Genomic DNA, 8,812 nt, shown 5'->3' on the forward strand with positions numbered 1-8,812 from the left:
CAGAGTGGAAGCCACACTTGTCTCACGACCTGACTTATGGTTCCTGTGCCTCTTCTAGTAATAGCAAGAGTGTTTCCAGGGGCACCTCACACATAAAGGAGGAAACTGCTAAAGAAGGGGCTATCAGGGGGTGGGGGGTCCTTGGGACACTTCTGAAGCCACCTGCCACCATGCTTGAGTTCTTTGATAGTGAAATCAGACTCTCTAGGGCAGTGAACTACTAGTGAGGTCCACAACCTGGATCGGCGGTGACAGCTTTGTCTTCTGAGGCCGCACTCATAATTTGTGGCACTACTGAACCCCTCAAAATCACATTCTCTAGGGACTTAGGTGATACAGGAGCCCCAGAGGAGTGCCATTCTAGCACTCTTTTGTATATTAAGTCACCAGAGCAGTTTCTGCAACAAGAAATTTTCTGCTCCTCAGTGGATCTATGATACACTCCAGAAACATTTTTTTTTCCCTCACAAGCAACTCAAGTGATGCTGATACAGGTGGTTCATTCCTGATTTGAAATATAAGTATCCCATGTACAAAATGATAGAACTTGCTGCCTGATGTCCATTAGTTAATATTTTACTGTTGGAGCCTCTGCATTTAGTTCCTAGATTATTGGGTTGACCAGTTGTTTGATGGGATGGTAGGGGTGGGAGTAGGAAGTGGAGTCAACTCTGCAGGCTTATCTACATATCAGTACATCATACATTCTCTTGGATTTTTGGTTAATCATCAAAGTTTTCTGCTTTACAAAGTATTCCAATACTGGAAGAAAAAGACATAAATAAGACCCCTATGTAGCATGTAAAAATAGATATGGTTTTAGTCCTACACAAACTATAAGATTCACCCAGCAGGGAGTGACACTGTGTATGAGTTGAACTTCTCATGCAGAATACTTTCAGCAACATTCCTGGGAGATCTCAGAGGCACAGGTGGTCAAGAAACTGCATGCATCTTTTATTTGAAGATGACTTCAAGGTGACTGGAAACCCCAGCATGACCTGCTCCCCATTTGACTCACTCAGGTTACTCTCATTAAGCCAGATGCAAATTTCCCTCTCTCTGATAGTGGTTTACATAGCTATACCAGACCTCTGATGTAGACTGCTGGGTGGAGAGCTCAGTGATTAATGTAACTTTATGTTGTATTTGATGCTGCACTAAGAATTTTCTTCTTCCCAGTAATCACATCTCAAGCATATGAGATCAACTGAAATATCTTTACAGATGGATTCTGTTTGGCCATGTTCCTTCTCAACTGCTACACACACATATGTATTATATGTACATATATGCAATGTATTATTTATTTACATGTATTCATATGCACACATTTACATACATATATTCCAGTGAGAGGTATTTTTGTCTTCTGTTTACTGATGCATTTTACATTTCATTGGAAATTGGCTTAAATTGGTCTGATTCTGTATAATTGGTCCACCTGAAATTCTGGTAAACTTTGCTAAGCAGATGAGGTATAAAGGTGTCCAGCACATCTCCAAAAACAAGGGAAGGGCAATTATTTTAAATTAGGAGAACAATGTGCTGTGCTACTGCAGTGATATCATATATACAGTCTTCTTCTAAAACTGTTTCTAAAAGTGTTTTTAAAATTCCATTTTAAAATGTGGTTTGAAAAAATAATCTGGTTTGATGCCTCCCCTGTGCCCATACTCCAACTCCTTCAATTCAGAGTAAAGAGGGGTTTGGATTGAGTCTTTGCTTAAGCAAGTTTTGTTATGCATAAATAATAGTCAAAGATAAGGGAGTTACCCTATATTCTTTTTTGGTTTTTGTTTGTTTTGGGGTTACAGGAAGGAGTGCTTAGGGATTACTCCTGGCTCTGCACTCAGGAATCACTCCTCGTAGTGTTTGGGGGAGATATGGGATCCCGGGGATTGAACCCAGGTTGGCCATGTGCAAGGCAAATGCCTACCCACTGTGCTATCCTATCGTTTCAGCCACTCTCTATTTTCTTCCCCCCCTTTTTTTTTTATTAGTGAAACACCATGAGGTACAGTTGTAGATTTACAAATTTTTGTGCTTGGGTTTCGATTATACAATGACCAAATACCCATCCCTCCACTAGTGCCCATTTCCCACCACCACGTATCCCAGTATCCCTCCCACACCCAACCCCCCCCCCCCCACCCCATCCTGCCTCTGTGGCAGAAGCCACTCTCTATTTTCTAATCTTCATTCAGATCTACATGCCCAATCTGGCTCCGGGCTCCTTGCAGGTAATCTAAAGAACAGGGAGGGAATCATAATTTTGGATTCACCTGGTAACATGCCTCTCAACTCAGGCAAGTTCCTTTCCTGGCCAAGAGTGTTACACTCTGAAATCCAGCATCCAGTGATTATTGGTTTCTTAATTTTTTTCTTTTTTAAAACCAACTTTATTTTTTACATGCTACATAGAGGACTTAGTTATGCCATCTCCTTTCAGTATTGGTGATGCTCAGAAGTTACTCCTGGTTGTGCACTTAGGAATTACTCCTGATAGTGTTCAGGGGACCATACTAAATGCCGGGATTGAACCTGGGTCGGCCGTATGCAAGGCAAACGCCCTACCCGCTGTACTATGGCTGCAGCTCCTCTCCATTATTTTAAGGTGTCTTTATATTGTGATTCTATGTGCACATGAATGTATACACATGTGTGAATTTGCTTATGCTTTGTTAGTCAAATAATTTTTAGTTACTAGCGTTAAAGTAATAACTCCTTTGACAGATGTTTATGGGAATGTAGTGTATATGGGGGGGGAGGGTATAAGAATGGGGATAAAAAATGTACTGAGAGGGGAGATCAGAACCTGAGAATTGAAGTAGACATGAAACCGCAGTGTGACCTTGGGAGAGTCACCTTAATTCTACGCACTTCTGAGTTCTCAGCTACAGGATAAAAAGTATGATCACTTTGAGGTCCCTTTTCTGGAATGTTATGTTCATACCATCTGAGCAGGAAGAGAGATAGTATCTGGGAGATGAAGTCAGGAATTTTCATGATCAAATGCTGTTCTTTGCTATTTTTGGAGGAGGGGATTTTGGTTACACCTGCAAGTTGTTAGGGTTTACTCCTGGCTCTGTGCTAAGGTCATTCCTGGTAGGGCTCAGGGAACCATATGCAGTGCAAGGGATTTGAACTGGGATTTGGTGCATGCAACATGAGGACCTTAATCCCTATACTATTTCTCTGCCTTTCATTTTAATTTTTTTGGGTTTTGGTTTTTGGACCACACCCAGTGGTGCTTAGGGCTTACTCTGGCTCTGTGCTCACCTCTGGTGTTCCTTGTTCAGAGGAACTTGTATGCTGCCAGGGATGACTGCATGTAAGGCAAGCCCCTTCACCCCATCTCTGAAGTCCTTTCTTTTTTTATGGGTAAACTGAGTGACAGAAAGATAATTATTTTCCTGTCACACGGATAGTTAATGATAGAACTAAGACTCTGAGCCTCATGACTCAGCAGCACAGAAGACAGAATTTCTCTGATTCAAATTGGTCATCATGAGTGTATTCATGTACATACATATGTGCAAGTGTGTATGGACACATGTGAGGATGTATGTGTGAGCATGCATATATGTACATGTGTGTATGTCCATGAGTTTAATATGTATACATTAACCACCATATATGCCACCTGAACAGCCTTTTGCCAATTTTTTTCTTAAGTGATTTACTTCCTGTACTCATATGAATTAATTTTATGAGAGATGACTGTTCTATGTAGAGGAAAAACCAGTTCTGCTTTCCAAAAATAGAATATCATAACAACTCAGATACAATGAAAACAAAACGAAGCACGAAATTCAAGCTAAATCCTGTCACCTACTGCCAGTACCAGCCTGGACTTAATCTTACATTATTTGAAAATAGATTAACAAGTGGCAGGGAACGTTGAGGGCAGCCGAACAACTATTCTCCTTGAGCAATGAGAAAAACCACGCAGAGGAATAACCTTCCCTCAGCGAGAGGTGGCGCCACTCAGAGCCAGAGCACACACTTCCCACTCAGGGAAGCTGGAACATGGTTGTGGGAGAGGAAAGGGACTCCAGATGAAATAAGATCAAGATTCAGGATGAGAATCACTAAGATGGGACCTAATTACAGGAGCTTATGAAAATTCAGAGCTGGGAATCCAACCCAGGTGTAAAGGTACACAAGTGAAGGGCTTCCTGGAGGAAGTGATGTCGGAGTCCTTATAGAGTTATACTCACTCCAACTGGGGACTTGGGGGTGCGTGTGGAGTTGACAGACAGAGGATATGGCAAGAGAAGTTTCAGAGGGTACAAAGGCCTGGTGTTCTTGGTAAAACCAGAGTAGGGTTAAGGGAGCAGGGCAGGCGTTGAGAAGAGCTTGGAGAGGGGACCCTAAAGCCATGCTCTGAAGGATTTGCTCTTCACTCTGACTCAGGAGGCACTAAATTAATGGTTATGAATAGAAAAGAGAGGTGAGCAGACCTGTGCTTTGGCTTTTTTGAGTGTGGAGATCCAGAAGGGCCACACCTGGCTATGCTCAGGGCCTACTCCTGGCTCTGAACTCAGGAATTACTCCTGGTGGTGCACAAGGAACCATATGGAGTGCTGGGGATTGAACCCAGGTTAGCCATGTGCAAGGCAAATCCCTACACACTGTACTATGGCTCCAGTCTCCAAAGATCTGTGCTTTGGAAGGACGATCCATCCCCGGGGCCTGGAACGATAGCATAGTGGTAGGGCATTTGCCTTGCAAGCTGCCAACCCAGGTTTGGTCCCCAGCAGACATTCCAGATGGTCTCCCAAATACCACCAGGAGTAATTCCTGAGTGTAGAGCCAGGAGTAACTTCTGAGCATCTTGGGGTGTCAACTCTCCCCTGCCCCCCAAAAATGGTCTCCCTCCAGTTCCTCCAACTTCACTTCCTTTTTGTTGTTGCAATATCTGGGGGACATGCACTTGGTTATGATGCTTGCTGAGGGTAAAATTCATAGTGTTGCGGGATGACAAGGCATTGTTGGGGATCTCACTGCATGGGAATGGAATGGTGCTAGCAAGTTCAGGGAAGCAGGTGCTATTCCACTGAGCCACATGCCTGGGCCCTGGGAAAATGATTTGGAAGCAGCCTAAGAGTTGAAGTCAGAGGAGGGACTGTGGGCAGCCCTGTGCACTGCTATAGGCAACTACACACTGCAGACCTTATCAGGACATCACCAGTCTCCCCATAGGAGTTATCTCTGTGATCTGGGACCCCAGGGCACACACTGTGGAATTAACAAATTTCCCCAGCCCCGTGGGGTCTGTGACAGTTTCTCAGTCCTTGTTTTCCTGTTTTACATGACCTTGGTCTCCCACTGAGGTGTACGGGCAAAGGAGACTCAAGAGAACAAACCCATGATGTGCTTCAGCAGTTCTGGGTAAGAAGAGAGTTGGAGACCCTGGTCGGAATCTGCCCTGTGCAGCTGTGTAGCCTTCAGCAGACATACTGACTTCTTGGGGACCAGGGCTACATTGATCTCAGCCACCACAGGTGCCTGGCACCCCGTGTAAATGCTTAGAGAATCTGGAAAATCATTGTTTACCTTCTTTATTTCATAGACCAGGAAGTGGCTGAAGCACATTTTATTTTTGAGAACAGGCCTTTGCTCAGAGAAGAAAGAAGCCTAATTCAGCCTCGAAACAAATGAGTTTATTTTTAAAGGGAGTTAATGAAAAGGTTTCTGTTCTAAGAAATGCCTGCTATGACCACTCCCATTATTTATTTGAAAGTTAAGATTTGAACTTTTCTTCCTACGAGGCTTTATCTGCTACCTCGCACCCGAATCATGATGGAAGCTTTGATCTGAAGCAGGGCAACCCCAGGATAGCTGTGACTAGGGTCAGGAACTCTGCTCAGGGACGCTGGGATTGAAGCCCTGCCACATCCTCCCGTGCAGTGACCTGAGTCCACCCTATTATACCCCCCAAGTCCCCAGAACCCCCCATCCCGCCCCTGCCCACTGACCTCAACCCCGGTGTTTTCACTGCTTGGAGTTTACTGTGTGTCTGGCTCTGGGGTCACCTGTTAAAATGGGTTGCATAACATTAGGGAGACTGATTTCTCCAGGATCGTTTACCTTTCGGGGACAGTTCTGACTCCTGGGTAGGAAACTTTTTCTCCACCCGTGCCTGCCTCTGCTCCTCAGCCCTGGTCAGTGATTTCAGCATGCAGGGGCAGTGGCTAGAGGACCCCTGCAGGCCCTGCTTGGACAACAGGCTGTTGGTACTATTTTTCCTCCTCCCCCTGATACTCCCAACTGAAAAATATGGTGACTACAGGGCTCAGTGGCTCTCACGGTGGTGGCATGTGATGGTGTAGAAGTGCGAACAGAGACTGCATGAGTGACCAGCACTCAATCAGGAAGCAGTCTGATGTTCCATCTGTGTTTGGGGTTACTGGGAGGGATGGACACTGCTTGTAAAGGTATTTAAAGGTAAGTATCCAGCTCTCTTCCAGTGCCTTCCCAGGGCAGCTGTGTATCTGGAGGGATGAACTCTCTCCAGGCCTGAAGACTGGCAACACGAAACTAAGTCTTTGCTAGCCAGTACTGTCCTTCTCTGTGGAATATATCTGTGGAATATCCAGAGATCCGGTAGGGGGCAGTCATGTCTCTCCTAAGAATGCATCACTGCCCAGGATGGATTTACTAGCCTTGGGTCAGCCTGGAGTCATAGTATTAAAAACTCCTCTTATTTTCTTTGATGTGAAACACAGTAAGAAATACACTTTACAATGTTGACATTCAGCGTGATAAAACAACATTTAGTCTCTGTAACGTGATTTGCACTTTGGTAATAATTCTGTTCAATTCTATTCTATGCTTTTATATTCTAATTTAATTTTTAAAATGTTCAGCTTATTGCCTCTTCAGTTCAATATCGAGAAGAATTGACCTGGAAGGAGTTCTCTACAAAAGAATAGGAAGGATCTAGCCTTTTATTTTTATTACATATAATTTGATGGACAGCTTTGTTAAGATCAGAAACATAAAGTGACAGTGGGTATTATCACTTTTTTTGGTTGTTATTTAGTTTGGGGGGTCACACCCAGAGGTCCTCTCAGGAATCACTCCTGGCAGAGTCAGAGGACCATATAGGGGTGTTGGGGATTGAAACTGGGTCTGCAGCAAGCAAGGCAAGCTCCCTACTCACTGCATTATCTCTCTGGCCTGATAGTGGGGTTTATTGAATATTTTGCCCTAGACCTATGTACAACTTTTCTGATTATCTCATGAAATCTTACATTTAAGATAGATACTATTATTTTTATATCTTCTGAAGTTTAAGGAATGGAAGTAGCTTGTTCAAATCTATAGATAGGTCGAGTTGAGATTTGAGCTCATAATATCTAATTCTGATATCAGAATATGAATTATAACTCATTACATTTTGGGTCTCTGTGAGAGACACATCTCCCAGACAAATGTCCACACAAACAAGATCATGAAAAAAAGCAATAGTAAAATTTGTTTTAAAAGCCTGGAACAATAGGTGAATTGGGTCAAATATCAATTACTCCCAAACAGAACTGGAGAGATTTTTTTCAGAATAGAAACACATTTTATTATTTTAATATAAAATAAGGTATTTTACTATTTTAATATAAAATATATTTATGTATTTTATAAATATATATAATTATATATAATATAATTGTATATAACTTTGCAAATTTTGCACATATATGAAATTCATGTGTTAATGGGAACATGGGACAATTAAATACTTCCTTTAAACCTTTTTCGTTTATTATTGTAAAGATAGTTGTGTACAATGATGTTAAATTTTATAGTCTTATTATTTGTTTTTGTTTGTGACCACATCCGGCAGTGCTCAGGGGTTACTCCTGGCTCTTCACTCAGGAATTACTGCTGACAGTGCTGGATATTGAGCCTGGGTTGGTTGCATGCAAGGCAAATGCCCTACCAGCTTTACTGTCGCTCCACCCTGGACTTTTATGTCTTGGTGTACAAAGTTACCTTATCTCACCTTCACCAAAATGCTCAGAATCCCCCACTCATGCCAAAACTGGAGAGATTTTTTTTTAAGAAGCTCTTGAGAAGTTGTCATTGGCCACAGTGGGGTAACAGTGTAGAAGAAATCTTTGTCAGATGGAAAATGTAAAAAAATAAGAGATTTATAATGGTATAATGACTATAGGTCAAAACACTTCATCAGATTTCTGAGATTCTAGGCAGGAAGTGTGGTGAGTGAAGGACATTTGCAAGAGACCTTGAGTCAATGATATTAGATTATAAACACTGGTTATACAGCAACTGGGTGGAGCCTGGTGTGTCTCACTCACCTACTAGCCATGGCAGAAAGACCACAGATACAGAAGAATGACATACTTTTACTTTTATGAAGAATCCTCTTCTAAAGGTGTCTTGTGCAAGAAGCCTGGATGAAGCCCATGCTCATGTTGGAAATTCTCCATTCATAGACATCAATAGTGCCAAAACCCAATTTTTACCCTCTCCTCATATTTTGTAATGCTAATTTATTCTCTTAAACCTCCATTTCATTTTTATTTGGAATTACAATATTTCTTACTGCTATGTATTGAAAGATATTTAAAAATGAGTTATGGTTTCTCTTTGATTCTAACCTTTCAGATCTATGGTATAATGTTTATTTAGTTTTGAGGTCATGCTAGCATTGCTTAGGATTTACTCTGGCTCTGCACTCAGGACTTATTCCTGATGGTGCTCAGGGAGACCTATAGTGTCCTGAGAACTGAACCTGGTTGGCTGAGTGAAAAGCAAATGCCTTAGCCACTGTACTCTGTCTCTC

Source organism: Sorex fumeus, unplaced genomic scaffold (assembly GCF_029834395.1).
Source record: "Sorex fumeus unplaced genomic scaffold, SorFum_2.1 ptg000051l, whole genome shotgun sequence".
Taxonomy (NCBI): domain Eukaryota; kingdom Metazoa; phylum Chordata; class Mammalia; order Eulipotyphla; family Soricidae; genus Sorex; species Sorex fumeus.